Genomic DNA, 22,782 nt, shown 5'->3' on the forward strand with positions numbered 1-22,782 from the left:
ACAATAAAAAATCTAATTGTTTCAGAGAAAAAAAGTGAGGGCTGGTAAACGTTTCCCAGAAAGTAAGATATGGTTCCAATGACCCATACACTTCTACAACTGACAAACCAGCAGGATTATAGAATGATAAAATAAGGCTAAAATATCTATTTCCATCCCAGGGCTGACCGTTCTAATACGGCGAATGAGATCTCAAAATGCCCTGCATACTATTTTTCTTGCAAACCTGAATTGCAAGATTGAACATTCTACTTCTACCTATTAAAATTAACTGGCTATTAGAAGAGAAAACTCTGTTGACCTGTCTGTTCCATTCTTTCAACAGACCTCAGTGGCCGTACCTAGATTTATCACATTACATTTATAGGAATAATTTGAAACAAAGCGATTGATGGAGGCACAGGAAAAAAACCCTTTCCACAGCCTCAAATGTTTGAAGGATATAGACAGAATCTCATTATGTGATAAATCTATAGAACAGTAATCTTTTATCATTATATCGTAAGTTATGCAATGCTTGATTGCAATTTTCAAGATGACTCTTAACAGAACATTTAAAATCTGCACTGCAGAACAAACGACTTGCCTATAGAAAATCTCAGGGTTGATTCCTGACATCTCCTGCCAATGTACTCAAAAAGCATATCACATTTAACGCTCATCTAGATTAAGTGTTAGGCCTTGGCAAGGGAAAAGAACAGAGCAAACGACAAGATCACACATTTCTCCGAGACATGGCTCTGCCCTGCAGGCATGCTCTTCTTTTGCAGTGGTCTCAACAAACTACAACAGAAGTCTACTATCCCCCCACACACATCATTGACTCATCTTCCTGCCTTGGTGTTATGTTTAGCTGTTTTGGCTGTCATCAAATTAAAACCTCCCTAGACTGAGTTAAAAAAATTGAACTTCTGGGCAGCTAGAGGGCGCTATGCAATTGAATACAGTATTTGAATATTTAAAACTCAGACCCTAACAACAGACTAGAGTTGAACCCAGGTTGGACTCTCCTTAGCAGCGCATGGGAGAATACTTCTTTTTACAATACTGTAAGAGGTGATGCCTCTTTATGAAATAGGTTACCTGGAAAAATTGCTTCCTGACTCCTAATACATCAGTACAAACTGATGGGCAAGAAGTGCATTCAACTCAGATACCATCTGGCATCTGAATGATTCAGTAAATGTGTGAGGTTTGCCCATTCACTTTAAAGACAATCAACTGCCCAGAATATGGTATCGACAGTAGATAGGAATCTAGCAAATCTTGATTGATCTGGAAAAAATACATACGCAGAATTGGAACTGCTTATAGAAGATCAACAGGAAAGCCCAAGACTGTAGTCTTACATAGAAAAAACTTATCAGAAGACAGCAATAGCAAACTATTTCTGTGTTATTATCAAATAATTTGTCCTGATGACTGCTAAGACTTGAGCCTAATAGGAAGTAATCCCCACTATCGCAATATAAATAATCAAACTAAAATATTAGCATATATTATATATTAGCCCTTAATTGCCTTTAAAATGAAAACAAAATAGATGGTGGTAGACCAACAAATAGGGGGTATATTTCTGCACAAACCAACAGCTGGCATGGTGACAATATGATGTAAATGACCCATACTGAACAAGGAAGGAGACAAAAATAATTCTTAAAATAATAAATAATTCTGAAAAGGGTATGAGAGGCAGTCTCATTGGAAAGGTCTTATCACAAAGCTTTGCTAATACTTAATAATATTTGGCTTCACTAGAGTGAACGAGAATTTAAGATATTTATATTTTGTTTATTTATTTATCAAACATGTATAGGATAGTAGTAGTTTGTATAAACATAAGTAAAAAGTAACGATAAAAGAGAACAGTAGGACAGGGACAGTAGGTATAGATATAGGCATACAAATCTAATAAATAATAGTGGTGCACTTACAAACCTCTTAAAAACGGGGAGAGGTCGACTGTAGACAGTCTAAGGTTAAAGTTTTCGGGGTTTGGGGAAGAAACCACAGACACAGAGTCAGGTAGTACATTCCAGGCATTGATTACTCTATTGCTGAAGTTGTATTTTCTAAGTCTAGTTTGGAACAATTTACATTTATTTTGAATCTACTACACGCTTATGTACTGCTCCGGTTGAAGGTGAAATAGTCATTAACAGGAAGGACATTTTGGTATATGATTTTATGAATTACATTTAGATCAGATCGGAGGCGACATGGTTGCAAATTGTCTAATCCCAGTATTTCATGTCTGGTGGAATAAGGTATTTTGTTGCAAGCAGAGGAGTGAAGGTCTTTTCTTGTGAAATATTTCTGGACTCTCCCAATTGTATTAATGTCTGATACGCAATGCGGGTTCCAGACAGATGAGCTGTATTCCAGTATTGGTCTAACAAATGTTTTGTAAACTCTGGTTAGCAGTGTAATATTGCCAGAGAACAAGCTACCTAAGATTAGATTAACAACTCTTAGCCCCTTTTTGGCAATGTTGTTACAGTAGGCCTTGGCACTTAGATCGTTGGATAGGAGTACTCCAAGGTTTTTGACAGAGCGAGGGTCATCTACAAATTCATTTCCTCCAAGTTTGCATTTTGTATTCTGATTCTTTTTGCCAATGTGTAAGACAGAGCATTTGTTGTTAACAACAGAATTCAGTAAATAGTGGAAGGAAAAAGACTGCTAGCAGAAAGATGGATGGATCGGATTACAGCAGCAATGAATGCTGTTCTGTGAGACCTAAGAGTTGACAACAGCTTGATGGATCTTAATCAATCTATCTATCATTCAATCAATCACCCTTTCCCATCTCCTATCTGTATAAGAACAAAGAAGTCCTGTAGCAGTCTTGTCTGTCACCAGACTAGCTTAAAGACTATATTTCTTTTAAGGAAATTATTACTTTACACTTCTCTGGCACACAATTCCTTCCATATGGTATGCTCTCCACATTCAAGAAGGTGTATCAGTGTACCTTGCCCAAAATTTGCAACAGATATTCCTTGGTGCATGATCCATATACAGTGGAAACCTTACTACATTCTTGGAAAACTGTAGATGTTTTATGACATCTGAATTTAAAGCAGTATAAGGTGATATACCCCACACAGATTTTCCCTGAAACAGCAATAGCAACAGCACTTTATAGCCCTCTGTCAGTGGTTTACAGTTTGGGTATATTACTCCTAACAATCTGAGTCCTCGTTTTACCAACTTCAGAAGGATGGAAGTCTGAGTCAACTTTGAGCTAGTCAAGATCGAACTCCTGGCACTGGGCAGAGTTAGCTGTGCAATCCTGCATTCTAACCACTGCACCAATGTCCTTTTTTCCCCCAATAAGAATCCTGTACTGTATTATTGTATATTTAATCTAGTTCCGGTGAACAGCAAAAGATTATGAGTCTAAGAAGATTACAAAAACAAATGTTAAACTTATGGGTTATATAAAATTTATATTTATGTAAAATTATTTGAAAATTGGGTAAAAGCACACATTAATTGTACTCTAACTGAAAAACCTATCACATTTCTATGAAACCTGATTTATTTTCTCTACTTACAATGTTCTATTCTTTCTGTAATGTCAACCCATTGTACTAATATACAAACCAGAACTAAGACATATAGTATTATCCTTGACATTTAAATAGGGAGTAGGTGGGGATTTGACTGATCACTATCAAATACTCCTCTAACATTACATATACAAAAAAGAAGGCAAAAGAAGTCACCAATCAACATATTTTATATACAGTACTAATTCAGGATTAAATAGCTCTTGGACTTGGAGACCTTCAAAGTGAGAACTCAATTATGAAAACCTATCATATAAAGAAGAACTTCAAACAAGAACTTCTACTACAGTAACAATGTAGGAACTGCAGTGATAAATTACAAGTGACTACAAAACACAGCATGAAGGTCAGTTCAAATACAACAGAATTTCTTGGAAATGGAATAGAATTAATTGTAGGTAAGAAATAAAATAAGTAGGAAAAAATGAAAAATGTCTTAGAAGTATTAACTGAAAAGTTTTGGCAGCAATGCAAACACCTAAAACCTGAGGAGATAAGAGAAGACAGCAAGTCGAACTAAGAAGGAATTCAAGTGCTAGGTTTCTATCAACTCAATTTAAGATTTCATTTATTACCTGGATTGTCCACCATTAATAATAAGATAGCAGAGGAATATTAAGAATGCTGGCATCTCTCAGTTTCCTGTACACTTACCGTATTTTTCGGTATATAAGACGCACCCTTTTCCTCCCTAAAATTGGCTAATGATTAGGGTGCGTCTTATACTCCGAATGTAGCTCCCCCCCCCTCTCTCTCCTCCCCCCACAGCTGTAAGTAGGTGCTAAAGATCTTCCCAGCTCTTACCTTGCAGGCTCTTTCATTGTTTCTCTTTGTGAATAATGTTTTTCAAGCCCTAAGTCTTTTTTCCATTACTCTAACTTGCTCCAAATAAGTTTCTTTCCAGCCCTAACCAGGTGCTAACGATGTTCTCATCTCTTGCAGCTCCCAAGCTCTTTCATTGTCATTTCTGCAAAGAATGTTTTCCAAACTCTGTCTCTGTAGGGTTTTTTCCCCATTGCTTTACTTGCTCCAAATGTTTCTTTCCAGCCCTAACCAGGTGCTAACAATGTTCCCATCTCTTACCAGCTTGCAAGCTCTTTCACTGTTACTGTCTCAGAATAAAGGTTTTTTTTAAGCCCGGTCACAATTCAAAGTGTTGGTTATGACCTATAAAGCCCTTCATGGCACCGGACCAGAATATCTTCGGGACCGCCTCCTGCCGCACGAATCCCAGCGACCGGTTAAGTCCCACAGAGTTGGCCTTCTCCGGGTCCCGTCGACTAAACAATGTCGTCTGGCGGGACCCAGGGGAAGAGCCTTCTCTGTGGGGGCCCCGACCCTCTGGAACCAGCTCCCCCCTGAGATTAGGATTGCCCCCACCCTCCCTGCCTTTCGTAAACTCCTTAAGACCCACCTTTGCCGTCAGGCATGGGGGAACTAAAACACCTCCCCCTTGCCCATGTTGTTTTGTTGATTGATTGACTGTGTGCCTGTTTTTTATATATACTGTTTTTTATGAGATTATTAATTTAAATTGGAACTGGATGGGTGGGCATTGGATTTGGTATTGTGTACTGTACTGTTTTTTATTATTGTTGTGAGCCGCCCCGAGTTTGCGGAGAGGGGCGGCATATAAATCCAATAAACCTAAACCTAAACCTTAACCAGGGGATAAAATAATGTGCTGAAGCTGACCAGACTAAGAATGCTAGCCAGATGAATACCTGGTAAGCAGATACTTTTCCCTATTTTCCTCCTCAAAAACTAAGGTGCGTCTTATACTCCGGTGCGTCTTATACTCTGAAAAATATGGTATATAACAATGTGTAAACTACTTGCCTTCTACAGAAACAGATTTCAACATATTTTCCCTTTCCACTTTATAGAACAGGAGGACTGAACATACTGCAACAATCAAGGAGGGGGGATGGATGTGGCCAATGTTGCAGAGCTATAGATGTTTCCTTCGGAACCTCTGAAGGAAACTCCAAATGTCAAGGTGTTTGGAGTCCCAGATTTGGGTCGGAACCACCCTGAAGGAGCCGACAGCAGCCTTCCAACCAACAGCCGATAGTAGCCTTCCAACCAAGGTTACTCGAGTTGACATTAGCTGGGGCGGCCACAATGGCAATATTGGAATAAAGAACAAAAGAGAAGTCAACCTAAGTGAGATGATCTTAAAATAATTGAAGTTTTATTATTTGAGAGAGGAGATAGCTGGAACATGTGAGGGGAGTGGAAAGAAGTTTGGAGCTTGGATTTGCAAAGAGGGGGGAGCGGTTTTCTCTTTTAAACTGTTTCCTGTTTGGACTTTAGCCGTGGGGAAAGCGGAGAATGAAAAAAGAGGCTTGGATCCAACGGGAGTAAGAGCTGTGTTGTAAAGCCACTTATTAGCACAGAATTGGACCTATATTGATTAAGTGTTTGAGAAGGTTTCCTTCTTATATTATTGCTGTTCCTTTTGATTTTTTTTTTCCTGCCTTTATTTTTAAACTTTTTTTCTTTCACTTCTTATTGGGAATTATTATGTTGGATCACTGGACTCATTGGCTGGGCTACAGTGCCAACTAGTGATAAGACTGGGTATACTATAGCCCTGAAGAGCAGCTATTGTTTTCTTTTTTGGTCTGATAAGGATACAGACATACAATATATAATATTGGGCCATAATTGTAGATAAATGTTGTTTTGGCTTTGTTTGCTTTATGTTTTGGAACATGTTCTTCTTTTTCTCTTTGAACTTTGTTGGATGGATTAAGGCAGCAAGAGCCTGATGCACATGAGGAATATATACTTTTTTCCTTTTGTTTTTTTAGGGGTGACTTATTATTTTGTAGTGATTTTTTATATTTTCCCCTTTTTTATAATTGGATTGATATCTGTCGATACTTTTTTCGTTTAGTTTATGGGCCTTTTCTCTTTCTTTTTTGAATTTTTTCTCCTTTTCTTTCATTGGTGACTTCTTTTTTAGTGATCACTGATTGGAATATATATGTGTTACTTTGGGTTTTTTGGATAGGAAGTGTGTGTGTGTGTGTTGTTGTTGTTGTTTCTGCTGAGAGTGTTGTCTCTTTTTGTTTTTTTCCCCTTATCTTTTTCACAATTGGATTATTGGAGAATTGGATCATTTTTGTTTTCCTTTTTTCTTTGAAATTTTTGATTATTATTAGATTATGTGCCTTTTAATTCTTTTCCCCGTCTTTTCTTTCTCATTGGATTGCAAAATATTTGGATTATAAGTATCAGTAAAGATGAAGAAGATAGCATCACATCTAACACCAGCAACTACTTCAGCAACACAAAGTCCAGGGCAGAAAGTGGCAGATACTGTAGTGCAAGCAGATAAATCTAACACCATGGAATTGAGGTGTATGGTACAAGCTTTACATACAGACTTCAAAGAAAGTATTGGGAAAGTGGAAGAGGAACCAAAGGAGGTAAAAAGACTGATGGGGAGGGGGGAATGAACAACGTCTACAGAGAGGAGAGGAAAGTTGAAGTAACCGAGAAGATGATGGAGGAACTGGATCATCGACTTACAGAATCAGATAAAAATAGGAGAGGACAATTATAACATTGGAAATGGATCGATCCGAATATTATTTATGATTTCAAAATGTGGCAGAAAGGAAAAAGATTGGCTGCGATGATGGCAGAAATCTTGGCAGGAAGAAAGCAAAGAAAAGATACTTAATGATATTGAAAGCAAAGAAATGATACTTAATGATATTGATGAAATTTACAGAGTCCATGGTAGATATGCAATGAAAAATAAGCTGCTCAGAAAGGTCCATATAAGGCAGTGGTTCTCTATCTGGTGGTCGGGACCCCTTTGGGGATCGAATGACCATTTCATGGGGGTCACTTGAGACCCTGGGAAAAGACAAATTTCTCCTGGTATTAGGAACTAAAGCTTCTATTCTGGCATCTTGGAACATATTTTTACAATCCGACCAATCAGGTGTTTACACTGGGGGCGTCTCTCTCTGACCTTCCTGCCAATCAGCTCAAAGCTGTGGGGAGAATTGGCATTAGACTTATGGTTGGGGGTCACCACAACACGAGAAACTGTATTAAGGGGTCGCGACCTTAGAAAGGTTGAGAACCACTGATATAAGGTTTAGAAAGAAATCGCTTAGAACGGGAATCTTGCAAATTACAATTAAGTATAAAGAAGACAGTGTGGGGAAATCTCTGCCAAATGGTAGAGACAGGTGGCTGAGTGCAAGATCTCATACGGCGAAGTGTCAGTCTGTGCTGTCACTCCCTAGCTGGGTGGTACAGAGCACAAGACTCCCCCGGTCATTGGTCACGTGAGCAAAAAGCTCCAGTAACAAGTCGGTTGATTCTGAGAACAGAGCAGCTCGAGGAAGCACTGATCAGCTGTAAAACATGCTAGGAGCAAATCTACATGGCCCGACCACAATTTCTCACACAGTTGGGATGACAGGCAGAGCAGAGATTTTAAGGGCAATGTGAGGTAGCTTGCTTAGAAGGAGGCAGCCTTCAGCTGGAGGCCCACCTAACAGCTGGAGCAGAAGCCCTGTGTTGTGCCTAACCCTGGGGCTGCAGATTAAATGGTAGGCAGCCGGGGAAAGTAGAAAAAATAACAACCAATGAAATCAATAGACACCGCACGAATCCCAGCGACCGATAAGGTCCCACAGAGCGGGCCTTCTCCGGGTCCCGTCGACTAAACAATGTCATCTGGCGGGCCCCATGGGAAGAGCCTTCTCTGTGGTGGCCCCGGCCCTCTGGAATCAACTCCCCCCGGAGATTAGAACTGCTCCCACCCTCCTTGTCTTCCGTAAACTACTTAAGACCCACCTATACCGCCAGGCACGGGGGATTTGAGACACCTTTCCCCCAGTCTTATTATAATTTATGATTGGTATGTATGTGCTGTTTGGTTTTTAATTATGATAGGGTTTTTAGCTTTTTAATATTAGATTTGTGCCATTATAATATTGTTTTTATCGTTGTTGTGAGCCGCCCCGAGTCTTCGGAGAGGGGCAGCATACAAATCTAATAAATAATAATAATAATAATAATAATAATAATTATTATTATTATTATTATTATTAAATGGAATAACACCTCACAAGAATGGGAGCTTAAGACACGCATCCTATTCCGACTGAGGACTGAGTCAAAAGAGGAGGAATTATGGCAGCAGGAGGAAGATATACAATTTGACAGACTCAGTCCTCATTGGCTGAAAGGACGGTGTCATCCAATTCCTGGAGGTTAGGTCCACAATGCCACAATGGATTACAGAGCTGCTTCTTCAATATGCATAATCTTGTCCACCTATGCCTTACTTTCACTGAGCCCAGATGTTGCTGATCATATTTGTGTCCTTTCAGAAACAGTGCTATCACAAAGGAATGTGTCCATGGGCATTAGATATTCCTAAAAGGGCTTAACATTATTTCTTAACATTATTTCATCACGGCTTCTTAAAAAGGGAGAAGACAATGTGGGCAGTATAATTAAAGTTTGTTAGCAAGATGGGATAGAAGTCAAAAATAAGCTATGCCTGCTGAGATGAGTTGAGGCATAGAACAGTGTTAACCTAAAAACATAAAGCTTGGAAACAAACTGCAATTCCCTTTCTGGGCATAATTCCAAACCTATCATTTTCAGCCCCTTCTCTTGGAGGAAATATCTGTAACTCATTAAAATACATGAAGTACAGGATGAGAATTGAAAAATGCCCATATTATGTTCTCTATGCTTCCATTCCATGAAAAAATCAGAGATATATGGTAGGTATTGTTGCTATTTGAAAGTCTATTTCCAACTTCCTCAAAATCTGATAATAGATTATATTAAAAAGTGCTTCCTTTTGTTAATCCTAAATCTTTCCACATTTAGTTTTAAAGGACGGAGAAAAACTCTCTGACCATATTTCCTACACCATCATATAAATATGATTTTATACTACTCTCATAATTTGCTAACCTCTTCCCTCCTCTCCTGCTGATACTGGCATCTTTCCTTCTGCAGGAATTAACTCCCTCCATTTATTTTTGTCTACAAGTTCTTGTCTCTCTACAAGTTCCACAAATAACATAAGAGCATGGTTCTCCCCCCCTCTCCCCACTTTTTTTTAAAGAGAAGTAAACCTCAGACTACACATCACTTATCTATTCTGGAGAGCAATAATTTTTCAACATACGCCTCTATTGCTTCCTGCTATCTCTTCTTGAATTAGGCAACATAATAATCAGGGGTTCTCACAAATGTAAGGAAGTATCAAGCACGCATGATATATCAGAATATATCAGAAATATAGACAAAGAGTTATCACTGCTATCTATTTCACCATTGTCTTTCTGCAGGGAAATACCCTTCAAATATCTCAAAACATAACAATTACTATTCATATTTTTCAATTAAATATATATATGTGTCAACATTTCCACATACTCTCAAAAGAAACAATAATTTTTTAAACATACAAATGATTTATTTGTTCTTTGTAAGGTTACAAATATTTAGATGTCTAGCCTGAGGCTCACGTAGCAAACACACTGAGAATTATGCTACTATTGTTTGTATCCTATAGTATTTATTTTTCATAGCTATGGGAATAGGAATTAGGAATGCTATCTTGTTATCTCTCTTACAGATCCTCAAGTGGCAATATATTGCTTCTGAGTATCTCAGAATCATTGCTGAATAAAGAAACTTGGTTTGATTTCTAAAACCATCATTTAATTTAAATCAGTGTTTTTCAAACCTGTTACCTTTAAGATGTGTGGACTTCAACTCCCAGAATTCCACAGCTAACCAATCATTGCTTACGAAATAGAAGTAATAGGATATCTTTGACCCTTATCTCCTACCCAGAATCAGCTTTGAAATACAGTATCGACCTCAGACAATATTAGAAAACTGAAATAAAGGCAGTACCTGATTGGTAAAATACAATGTAACTGCTGGCACTAAATGGGCAGCCATTTTCTTAATGCAGCATTTAAGTAGTGCATCATCATACTAGGTTATTTCTTTCAAGCTCATTTTTGCCTTCCCCCCTCCCCATTAGAATAGAATAGAATAGAATAGAATAGAATTTTTATTGGCCAAGTGTGATTGGACACACAAGGAATTTGTCTTGGTGCATATGCTCTCAACGTACATAAAATAAAATATACATTTGTCAAGAATCATGTGATACAACACTTAATGATTGTCATAGGGGTCAAATAAGCAATGAAGAAGCAATATTAATAAAAATCTTAGGATATACGCAACAAGTTACAGTCATATTACATTAACATATTTGCTTGCTTTTAGGTCCTCAAACTATTATGTAGCAGAACAGTAATTTTCCTAAGGTACCTGCTCATTTGTTGCAAGCAGAATTGAAAATACTGCTGATAAACAATTGCTACAACTGAGATAAAAACCTTCAGAAGGTTTCAACATATTGGAAACCCAATCCCTATTCTTCCTCACTTAGTTACATTGCCAAGCTTCACAAACTAATTGCTGACTTCCATTCTTATAATCCATCTGATCATTCCACGAGTGCAAATTCTGCATGCATTTCCAAGCCTCTGCAATCTTCTCTGGACACCAAGATGAAACCTATTTCAAGATCTGCAACTTTCTATGCATTCTCATTAAGGGATGGGTAATTTTAAAACAACTCTTTCTTGCTTCACTAATGTGCCCTGATTTGCAAGGGAAGATGTTCTCCTCTTCTCTGCCATACCTGCTGGACTGAAAAGCTTTCATAAATTATCTTTTTCAGAAGGCTCAACAGAGGTGGGCTACACTTTCTTTAACAAAGGGTTCGCTGATCGTGACCATGCACAAATGCGCCCTTGCTTTGCTTTCACTTCTCTCCTCGCTTCTGTCTTCTCCCCTCTTCTTTCCTCCTCCTCTTTTTTTCTTCTTACTCCTCTCTTCCCTCCCTTCTTCCTTTGCTGTATTTACTCCATTTTTCTAGGATGGTATTCCAGCAACCTTGAATTCTTTACACAGTCTTACATTTTTTTCATATTTTATTCCACGTATATTCCTTTAATCTATTTCTTTTATTTTTTGTAACTAATGACCACTGCAGCCTCACCATGTTTCACTTGATCAAAATTCGGACATTTGGCAACTGAATCATATTTATGATGGTTGCCATGTCCCAAACTCATGCTGACAAGCAAAGACAAAGGGGAAGCCATTTAGTGATTCACTAAATAAACTGTGCAGGAAAGGTAATTAAATCGGGCAAAATGCACTTAACAAATTTTGCACTTAACAACAGAAATGCTGGGCTCAATTATGATTGTAAGTTGAAGAGTACCTGTATTCAGCTCAATCCTGACAATCCTATACATTTCCTTTTCAATCGATCCAGAATTCTGTCCAGTCTTGTATGTCTAAAGCATTGTGCTCTGGATTTTTGAGGAGGATATAAGCATTTAGGGCAGCTCTTCCCTGATATTTGCACCAAGCTTCTGCCACTCTAAATTCTTGAGTAAAGATTTACTGCCCTAGACAGAGAACAATGGACAAAAAAAAATCAGAAATGTTGGGTCCCCTGGTTAGTGGACAACATTTATTATTGAGCCCAGCAGCCTTGCATTAATTGATCAATTTACACCTGCTGGAGGGAAGCCAGTAATGTATTTCACAGAGTAGTAGCAAGAACCCCACTCCTGCATCATTGATGGATAGTATATTTTACCCTTGGGTCTGAATTTAAAATAAGTGCTAATATAATGGGGCTCTCTATTTCAGGCAGGCAGTGTCACCCATCCGTGGCAGAAATCAGTGAGACTGCCATTACCAGATTATTTAATTACTATTGTTGCCACATTGAGCAATCAATCCCAGCATTTTAAACAGTACATTAAATGTGTAAATATGTCCACATTTTCTTAAAGACAAAAACTGTTTTTATGCACTTAGTAAATGTTGCATGGTTTATACTATTTGTATCTTGTCATGCATAAGAGGGGGGAAACTGAGAACAAATGCAAAAATTAAGACTACAATATCCCTCAAATTCTTACTACGATGAAAAGCCTTATTTTTATGAATGAATCTGTATGCTGTGTTAATCACCAAGAGGCATAAAAGTTGATAAATAGCAGATTATCTCACATGGATATATTTCATTTTGGGATTGAGGAACAAATGATTTTAGGTGACAGGCCAGATCCAATTCATTAGGTGGATAAAAATGACAAGTCTACTTAAACATCTGGCCTGCTTTGAGATTAACCATAATAATAATAATAGCAGCTTTACTTGGAACAGCTTACATTCTGATACCTTTAACACCATCAAGCATTCATATCTGCATATCCTAGGTTCTTGGAAAGGACTTGATAGGTGGATAAAAATGCTAAATTCAGTCTAAATATCTGTCTGACTATATTATTTTTTTCTTAAAACTGTTCCAAATTAGGTCAACAAAAATGTTGATTAGGTTTTATAGTTTGTTTATTTTTTTATTTTTTTATTTTTTTATTTTTTTATTTTATTTATTTATTTATTTATTTATTTATTAGATTTATATGCCGCCCCTCTCTGAAGACTCGGGGCAGCTAACAACAGTATAAAAAGACAATGTAAACAAATCTAATATTAAAAATAATCTTAAAAACCCCAATTACAGAACCACTCATACATACAAGCATACCATGTATAAATTCTATAAGCCTAGGGGGAAGGGAAATTTCAATTCCCCCATGCCTGACGACAGAGGTTATATTAATATTAGTTGTCCATAAGGGTAACACAAGACATTTTGCTGTTTGAACCAAAGGAAACAATGGTTTTCACCACTTATGTTACAAGGAGAATCCTAAAGTTGGGCAGTTAAAACTAATTAATCCAATGGGGGGATATGTGTGTATGTTATATACCTGAGAACTACAGGTTTGCTTAAAATGGTCTGAAATTTTGTTTAGGGAAATAGGCATTTACCAAAGCAAACGTCCTCACTTTGTCTAGGTCAGTGATGGTGAACCTTTTTTTCCTTGGGTGCCGAAAGAGCATGGGCGTGGGCTATCACACATGCGTGAGTGCCCACACTCATAATTCAATGCCTGGTGTGAGCGAAAACAGCTTCCCCCGCCACCCAAGGGCCCTCTGGAGGCTGGAAACGGCCTGTTTCCCAACTTCTGGTGGGCCCAGTAGGTTTGTATTTCACCCTCCCCAGGCTACAAAGGCTTTCTTGGAGCCAGGGAAGGGTAAAAAACCCTCCCCCATTCCCCCAGAGGCTTTCTGGAAGCAAAAAACGCCCTCCCAGAGCCCTTGTGTGAGCTAAAAATCAGTTGACTAGCACACACATGCACATTGGAGCTGGGCTAGGTCAACGGCTCGCATGCCAACAGATATAGCTCCGCGTGCTATCTGTGGCACCCATGCCATAGGTTCGCCATCACTGGTCTAGGGAATATGACTGGTCCTTGGCTTCATTATAATGACCTTGTCATTAGTGTTTAATATGCTGATATTTTAAGAGGGCTAAAATAGAGGCTTTTCAAGAAATGGCATATTTTTTTACCAAAGGTAAATTATCATACTTACAGAGAAGGCTGAGCCATTTTGAAGAGGTCCAGAATATGGAAGCATTAAATTAATGCTATCATTCATTCTGGATAGGCTGCACTGCCCTTTAATATACATAGCATTCAGAGAAGCTCCCAGTGTACAAAGTATCATGGATTATTAGCAAAATAATTCTTAGGATCACCCACCACAGGACAGTACCAGGGGTGGGCTACTGCCTGGACGGGGGGTGGGGGTGGGGACACAGAGGGGCAGCAAAAATGGAGCTCCACCGCAGAGCACCCAATTTGCACTGAAAGACGTTGAAAGAAAATGCATAAACCACGGCCACAGTGTGGTAGTAAAAATTTTGGTAGCCCTTCACTGGACAGTGCTACATGGAAATGAAGATGCCAGATGTTCAAGCTGGCTTTAGAGAAGGCCAAAAAAACCAAAGGATTTTGATAGGTAGTGCTGAGCATATGGGAAAGCCTTTGATTGTCTTCACCAAGTCAGATTGTGCAATGAGCCTGGGAAAATGAAAATCCCAGAACATTTCATTGACCTCATGCAAAATAGGCGTTGATTGCTTACCTGAACGCCTCTTCTCGTACGGTGAGTGGGTACAGCAGTCACATGGGTTGCTCCTGTCCAATCCGTTGGAACTGAGCCTAGTATTAAAAAAGCCTGCTGGATCCGCCCCTTCCCCAGAATTCGCGAATCCGTAGACTAGGCTCAGTAGTGAAGCTCTTTAATGTTCAACTCTCATGTGTTATAAGAAAATAGAATAGAAGGTAAAGAAGACCACACAAAGGGAGGGAAGTGACTGCTGTACCCACTCACCGTACGAGAAGAGGCGTTCAGGTAAGCAATCAACGCCTATTCTCCGTACTGAAGGAGTGGGTCCAGCAGTCACATGGGACATACCCAAGAGATAGGTCCCTAGGGTGGGAGTACATTGCTATCGTGAGAGATAACGGATTGGAGTACTCTTCTGCCGAAGGCAGCGTCCGCTGATGCGTACGAATCGATTTTGTAGTGCTTTATGAAGGAATTTGGCGAGGCCCAAGTGGCTGCTTTGCAGACTTCTTCCAACGGAGCCTGAGTCGCCCAAGCGGCAGATGTGGCATCACTTCTGGTGGAATGCGCTGTAATATTCCTTGGAATGGAAAGGGAAGCTGTCTCGTAGGCCTTAGAGATGGTCCCTCTGATCCAACGACCTATTACTGTAGAAGACACTCTGGATCCCAAGGATCTGGGATGGTAGGCTATGAAGAGTGCTTCAGACCTCCGGATGGATCTTGTGCGTTGGATATAAACCTTTAGCGCTCTAGTGAGATCCAGAGTGTGCCATCTAGTTGCCAGGGGATGCTCTCGTTGGAGTCAGAAGGAAGGTAATATGATATCCTGAGATCTGTGGAACATGGAACTGACCTTTGGTAGAAAGGTGGGGTCCAGTCGCAGAACCATCTTGTCCTGGTGAAACTGACAAAGGTCCTGTCTGATAGAAAGGGCTGCCAACTCAGATATGCGTCGGGCGGATGTAATCGCCACCAGGAATGCTACCTTGAAGGATAGGTACCTGAGGGACGCAGAGTTCAGGGGTTCGTAAGGTGCCTGAGTAAGAGAGTGGAGAACCCGTGGCAAGTCCCAGGTGAGATATCTGTGGATTTTAGAAGGCCTGAGGTTGGCCACTCCTCTTAGAAATTCTTGGATTTCTGGAAAGGAGCGGAGGGGCTGCCTGCGAGGCCCCGCCAAGACGGAAGAAATGGCGGCCAGGTGTCGGCGGATGGTGCTGGTAGAGAGGCCTTGGTGGAAGCCTTTCATGAGGAAGGTAATTATCCTGTGGATGGGAAGACATAGGGAAGATAAGCCCTCCTGCAAGCACCACTGATGGAATTTGGACCAAGTATGGTCGTAGATCCGGTTGGTAGACCCTCTTCTAGACTTCAGGATGATTTCCACTGTGTCCGGGTCATACCCTCGCAGGTCTAAGTCCCTCCGGATAATAGCCAGGCGGTGAGGTGGAACCACTCTGGGTCTGGATGGAAGGAGGCCCCCTGTCGCAACATATCCTCCGAAACGGGGAGTCGCCAGGAGTCCTGGACGGACATTGTTGGAGGTCCGCGAACCAGGGCCTGCGAGGCCAGTGAGGGGCAATCAGAAATACTCGGGCCTTCTCCAGGAGGATTTTGTTGATCACGTCTGGCAGAATTGGAATTGGAGGGAAGGCATACAATAGACCTGGAGGCCAAGGGCTCCTGAGAGCAGTGATTGCCTCTGCTCCCGGAGACGGGAACCTGGAGATGAAGTGAGAGAGCTGGGCATTGGCTTTGGTCGCAAATAGATCCAACACTGGATGGCCGAACCTGAGGCAGATTTGGTGGAACAGTGATTGATGGGGATTCCACTCGCCTGGATCTATGGTCGCTCGCGAGAGCCAGTCCGCTTGGACGTTGAGGCTCCCCGAGATGTGGTCGGCTAGAAGCGACTGGAGATTCTTCTCTGCCCAAAGGCCTAACTTCAGGCCTCCCTCCTGAGGGCCTTGGATCTTGTGCCTCCCTGTCTGCCAAAATGGCTTTTGGTGGCTATATTGTCGGTGAGAATCAGCACATGCTGGTTGGAGATGTGAGATTGGAATTGTTTTAGAGCTAGAGGCACAGCTCTTAATTCTAGTCAATTGATGGGCCTGGAAGCCTCCTCCAGTGACCATGTGCCCTGAGCTAAAAGACCCTGGGCGTGGGCTCCCCAGCCCGAGAGGCTGGCATCTGAGGTGACTACAAACTGGTCGGGGCACTGGAAGGGAGATCCCTTGTCTAGGGCTGGAGAAGTCCACCACTTGAGGGATCTGCGAACCGTCGGTGGAATGGCGACGATTCGAGTTGCTGTGGCCCGATCTCTGGAATGGTAATAGAAGCCACTGTAGTTCCCTGACGTGAAGACAGGCCCAGGGAACAATACCAATACATGACACCATTTTACCCAAAAGGGAAGATAGGGTGGCAATGGAGGCAGATTGCTGGGGCAGGATGCGAGCAATGAGATCCAAAAAGCTGCGTTTTCTCTCAGTGGAGAGGAAAACCTGGGATATCTCAGAATTAATGATAGTTCCCAGATGCAGAATGGAAGTGGATGGATCAAGGTGGCTCCTTTTAAGATTTATGGAGAAACCATGATTCTGTAGAACCGACATGGTAAAAGAGAGGTCTGCAGCCACACCAGTTCTGGAATTTCCATGAATTAAAATGTCATCTAAATAACATAAAATATGAATGGGAGAAGCCCGGATATGAGCCGCCAAGGATCCCAAGAGTTTAGTGAAGACTCTGGGAGCTGAGTAGAGCCCAAATGGCATAGCCCTATACTGAAAAAGCCTGCCTTGAAAGGCAAAGCGCAGACATTTCCTATGGACCCTGACAATGGGGATATGGAGGAAGGCCTCCGTGAGATCCGGAGACACCATAAAGTCTCCCCGATGTAGAGCTGCTAAAATGGAAGATAAGGAATGCATTTTGAAATTCCTATATTTTATGAACCGGTTCAATTTTTTTAGATCTAAGATGGCTCTCCAGCCTCCAGAGGTCATAGGGACCATGAAGAGGATGGAATAAAAGCCTAAACCTCTCTGGAGAGAGGGGACCGGTTGAATAGGTCTAATAGTCAACAAATGAGAAATAGCCTCCTCCCTTCGGATACGAGATGGAGGGGAACTGGGAGAAGGACAAGAAATAAAACGGTTAGGGGGAGGTGAAATGAACTCTAACCTTAGGCCCCTTACCACAGTGTCAATGACCCAGGGGTCCTTACAAGAACGGTGCCAGGCGGAAGAGAACCAGGCTAGGCGACCGCCTATGGGAAAGGAGGAAAACTTACCATCTGGCTCTTTTGGAAGCCCTGGTAGAGGAGGATCCTCTCTGATAACGGGAACCTCTGCCCCTGGTGGTTCTAGATTGGGATCGAACCCGAGGGGAATACTGACCTGGACTCCTTTGAAATGCGAAGCCCTGATCCTGTTGACGCCCTGTGCGCCGAAAGGGCTACGGTTTAGGGGCCTTCTTGGTGGTAGGTCCCAAGACCTTTTTCTTGTCTGTGGTCTCTGTAAGGAGAGGGTCCAGAAGGTCTCCGAAGAGGAGGTTACGTTTCAGCGGACCCATGGCTAACTGCCACTTCTGTCTTACTCCCGCCTGCCAAGGGCGGAGCCATAGAAGTCTTCTGGCCGTTGTGGAGGCTGCTACTGACCTGGCTGCAAATCTGGAAGATTGGAGGGTAGCATCTGCTACATATTGGGCAGCTGCGAAGATTTTGTTGAAATCCTGTTGGCCCCGTAAGTCATCTGGAGGCAGGTGTGGTTGGAGCTGACGAAGCCACAAGAGCATAGCTCTGGAAAAGAAGGATGCCGCTGCAGCACTCTTAATGGCCCATGAGTCTGCAAGAAGACTCCTTTTGAGCATTAGCTCCAGTCGTTTGTCCTCTGGCCGGAGGACCTCCTCTGCTTCGCCAGGCATGGCGGCAGTCGAGTGGAGAGACTTCACTGGTTCCTCTGGCTTGGGACATGTTAGGAGTTCCTCATAGACGGAGGAGAGCTTGTAGAGCTTCTTGTCCTTGGGAGTGGGAGTAAAGCCAGCAGTTGGGTGGTCCCACTGTTTAAGCAAGGCATCCTTAAACAACTTGGGCATAGGAATTACCTCATTGTCTTCCTGTTCTTTCATGAAATAAGGAAGATTTTCCTCCGGAGGGAAGAAGTAGCCTGTTTTCCTTGCCCGGCTAGCCCCGTGGATACTCTAGCTTTAAGCAGGAGAGATTTGAAAAGCTGCGAAGGAAAGATAGCAGCTGGGGCTGGAATCTTAATCTGAGATTCCTCATCTTCCGACAGACGCTGAAATGGGTCATCATCCTCTTCTGCATCCACGTCCTCATCCTCTTCCTGAGAGGAGTCAGAGACCTCCATGGCTGGGGCTCTGTAGGAAGGAGAAGAACTCACGGGACGGGAGGAGCGTGGAGGGGGATGAGACAGAGAAGGCACATTGAAAGATGAGAGTTTAGCGTCAATGGTGTTAATCAGAATAGTCAAGATAGACTGAAACTCCGGTGGCAAGGAAGAAATATCAGCCGGGAAAGCCGGAGGATCCCTGAGGGCCTGAGCAGGTTCTGGCTGGGAGGAATCCTCGATAATATCTGGCTCCTCTGGACCTAAACCCCATAGGTTAGGTTGGGGTGGATTTAGGTTTGGCTCATCCAGGGATAGCACAGGAACCCCAGAAAGAGGCAGGTTAGAGGCCTCCGGGGGGGTTGGATTGATATGCACTTGGGCCTGCACCTTAAAAAGTTTGGCTGATATATCATGTATTTTTTGTAGGGCTGGGTCCCTTCTCTTCTCAGCCCTGGTGGGCTTGGCTAAGGAATGGGTGCCTGAGGAAGAGGAGGAAGAGGCCTGGGGAACTTCAGTAGAATTACCAGTAGGCCTAACCTCTTTGGGACCTTTAGTAGTGCCTCTCTTGGGAAAAGAAGCCATAGTCTGACAATTAACAGAAGACAAGGCTGAGCCAATAACTGAATAATAAGGAGAAGAATTTCAAGGACTTCCCAAGAGGAATGGATCCTGCTTCGAGGCCTCGAAGCTGCTGAAACTTGAGGACAATCTGGGCAAACCCAGAGTTCGTGCCCCCAAATCCAGCGGGGCCAGCCTCCCTAAACTTTATAATTAAGTAAACCAAGGCACTCTGGTTGGAGGCTTAGCCGGTGGAGAATTTAGCCTGGGACCCCCAAGGCCCGCTCCGGGATCCACGCGGTGGACTGAGGCCTACGCGGCTGGCAGGAGGCCAACACGAGAGGCCTAGATTTAAAAAGGGCGCGAAGGCCTTCGCGCCGAAAAAATCGCTCCGTAAAATTACTTAAAGGGGAAGCGATCGACTAAGTCCAGGAGACTAGAAGGCGTCTCACTCCGCAGGAGGTATTTCTTAAGCCCTTAAATATTTTGTATACAATAAATAATCAATAATTCAATAGATTAATACTTGCACCAGGACCTCCAGGCCAAAGGATTAGAAGAATCCACAAGCGGCCGCAGGAATCGTAACCGGCAAAACCGCCGGGGGAAAACGAAACCGCAACTTCTCCAAAGGAAAAAAGCCGAGCCGCAAACGGCTGGCGCTATTAGTGCAAGTAAATAATAATGATAAAACAAATCTTACTACTTTTGAAGAAAAGGATCGAAGGGAAGGTGTTAGTATGTTGAACGAGCTATCACAATACAACCGCAGGATATGCGAACTGAGCGAATTCTGGGGAAGGGGCGGATCCAGCAGGCTTTTTTAATACTAGGCTCAGTTCCAACGGATTGGACAGGAGCAACCCATGTGACTGCTGGACCCACTCCTTCAGTACGGAGAACATTACACAGCATAGGAAGGCACAGGCCCAATGGAACATAGCTCCAGGTTAGTTAAGAATTTAGGCAAGACAATATACTTTCTCTAGTTTTATTCAACAAATATACTGAATATATATACTGAAAGAGGTTGGAGTGGAAGATGAATATGGTTTTTAAAACTGGCAAAGGAAACATTGGTACCACATTAATAACACTATTACGATAGCTGCAAACACAAATGAACTGGAAATATGGGAATTAAAATCAAGGAACACAGTGTAAACTATGTGTAAAAAAAGAATATGCTAATGATACCACATATAGCAACCTACCTTGGAATTGATAAGGAGATAGGAGAAATTCTGCCTTTTATGAGTGACCAATGACAGTAAAGGAACAAGCGGTCAAGAAATACCTACAAACTAGGACTTGGTGTAATAGCCAGAAAGGCCTTGGAATAAATACTAAGATTTTATGACATGTCTATAGCTATAAAGTTCAAAATAGGGCAGGCAATGGTTTTCCCTGTGACTTTGGAAAATACCATGGACTGCTAAGAAAACTAACAAATTGATCACAAAACAAATCAATTCAGTTTTTACTCCAAAGAATAAATGATCAGGCTAAAATTATTATATTTTAGACAGATATGTGAAAACCCAGCTCCCTTGAGAAGCTGATAATGCTGGAAAAGGTTAAAGGAAAGAGAAGAATGATCGTCAGCAAGTTAGTTAGACTTCATTATAACAATAATGGGCACACACCTGGAAGATCTGAAAGAACAGACTGGGGATAGGTCATCCTGGAAAAAGGTCAGTCTAGGTCTTTGCTAAGATTCAGCACCAGCTTAATACTAAAAACTCAAAAACTAATTTTTAAATTTGACATACAGTGGTACCTCATGATACGAACCCCTCGTCTTACGAACAACCGGAGATACGAACCCGGGGTTCAGAATTTTTTTGCCTCTTCTTACAAACTTTTTCCTTCTTATGAACCCGCCGGCGCCGGCGAGAAGCCCTGCCACCCGGCTGTCGCTTATTGAAACAGCCGGGGGGCTTCTCAGCGTCCTCCTGAACCCGAACGCCAAATCCGAACTTCCGGGTTCGGCGTTCGGGAGGACGCCGAGAAGCCCCACCGCCCGGGTGTCACCTTTTAAAACAGCCGAGGGGCTTCTCGGCGGCCTCCCGAACGCTGAACCCGGAAGTTCGGGTTTGGCTTTCGGGAGGACGCTGAGAAGGCCCCCCCCCCGGCTGTTTTAAAAGGTGACAGCCGGGCTGCGGCGGTTTTTTGCGGGGGGGGTTTCCTTGCACGCATTAATTCAGTTTACATTGGTTCCTATGGGAAACAATGTTTCATCTTACGAACTTTTTGCCTTACGAACCTCCCCCGGGAACCAATTAGGTTCGTAAGACGAGGTATTACTGTATTTATTTGGGGCACGGGAACCATGGTTCAGACTATATAGATGAACGATGACAAACCTTTTAGGCACCATGTGTCCAAACGGCAGGTGCGCATATGCCCAAACTGAAAGGCGAGCTAATGTGCAGACGTAAGCAAACATGCGCATGCGTGGTCGTGCACATAAACATGCACAGACAGGGGTGAATGTGGATATGCACAAGTGTGGACATGCATGGATATGCATGTGTGGACATGTGTGCATGCACAGCAAAGACCCAAAGACTTTGCTGGCAGCACGGCAAGAGGCAAGATGTTTTTCTTTCGTGAGCTTCTGTTTCATTGTTTGCACAGAAAGAGACGCTCACGAAAGAAATGCCCCAGAGATCTGACGTGGGGCTACGGTGGGCATGCCAGTAGAGAGAGCTTTGCGTGCCACCTCTGACACGTGTGCCATAGGTTCGCCATCTTGGATATAGATCGTTGTAAGTCTTTTCAGCAACTTTTCAATTATTAGCTCTAGTAATTGGTTCCTACAATGTTTGTAACTATAAAGGTAGGTTATCCTAAAAATAAGCACTCTTCTCAGTCAGACACCCTCATTAGTTTAATGGAACTGATGGAAAAAAGGGCAGCTGTGTGATTTAATTCATGCACCAGATAAATGAGGGAAGCACACAATTGCTCTTTCACAGTGGCCAAATTAGTCCCCTGGTAAGAAGCAAAGTTAATATTTTAAAAATTAAAAATATTCTAAGAAGACCCTTTACACTAAATTCTTCAATATTGTAAGTAAAAAAAAAAAATTTCAGAAACACATTTTCATTTAATTGTTTATACAGCTCATGAAAGAGTGGCTGCCTTTGAAAATAAGAACTTACTGCATCAAGAATCCTCATTATGAAAGTTTCAAAAGAGCTTTGA

General features: G+C 42.0%; 1 protein-coding gene across 6 annotated transcripts in view; it reads right to left on the reverse strand.

Moving 5' to 3' along the window:
* Positions 1 to 22,782, reverse strand: part of PTPRF (protein tyrosine phosphatase receptor type F) — a 630,248-nt gene that overhangs the window by 426,430 nt on the left and 181,036 nt on the right. For 5 of the 6 annotated variants that reach the window (XM_070745049.1, XM_070745054.1, XM_070745053.1 and 2 more), the window contains exon 3: positions 11,887 to 12,076. The exons of the other annotated variant lie outside the window; for it this stretch is intronic. The gene's annotated coding sequence lies outside the window, so the exon portion shown is untranslated. The remainder of the gene's footprint in view (positions 1 to 11,886; positions 12,077 to 22,782) is intronic. 6 annotated transcript variants of the gene reach the window in all.

The sequence above is a fragment of the Erythrolamprus reginae genome, chromosome 3 (assembly GCF_031021105.1).
Source record: "Erythrolamprus reginae isolate rEryReg1 chromosome 3, rEryReg1.hap1, whole genome shotgun sequence".
In the NCBI taxonomy this organism is placed as follows: domain Eukaryota; kingdom Metazoa; phylum Chordata; class Lepidosauria; order Squamata; family Dipsadidae; genus Erythrolamprus; species Erythrolamprus reginae.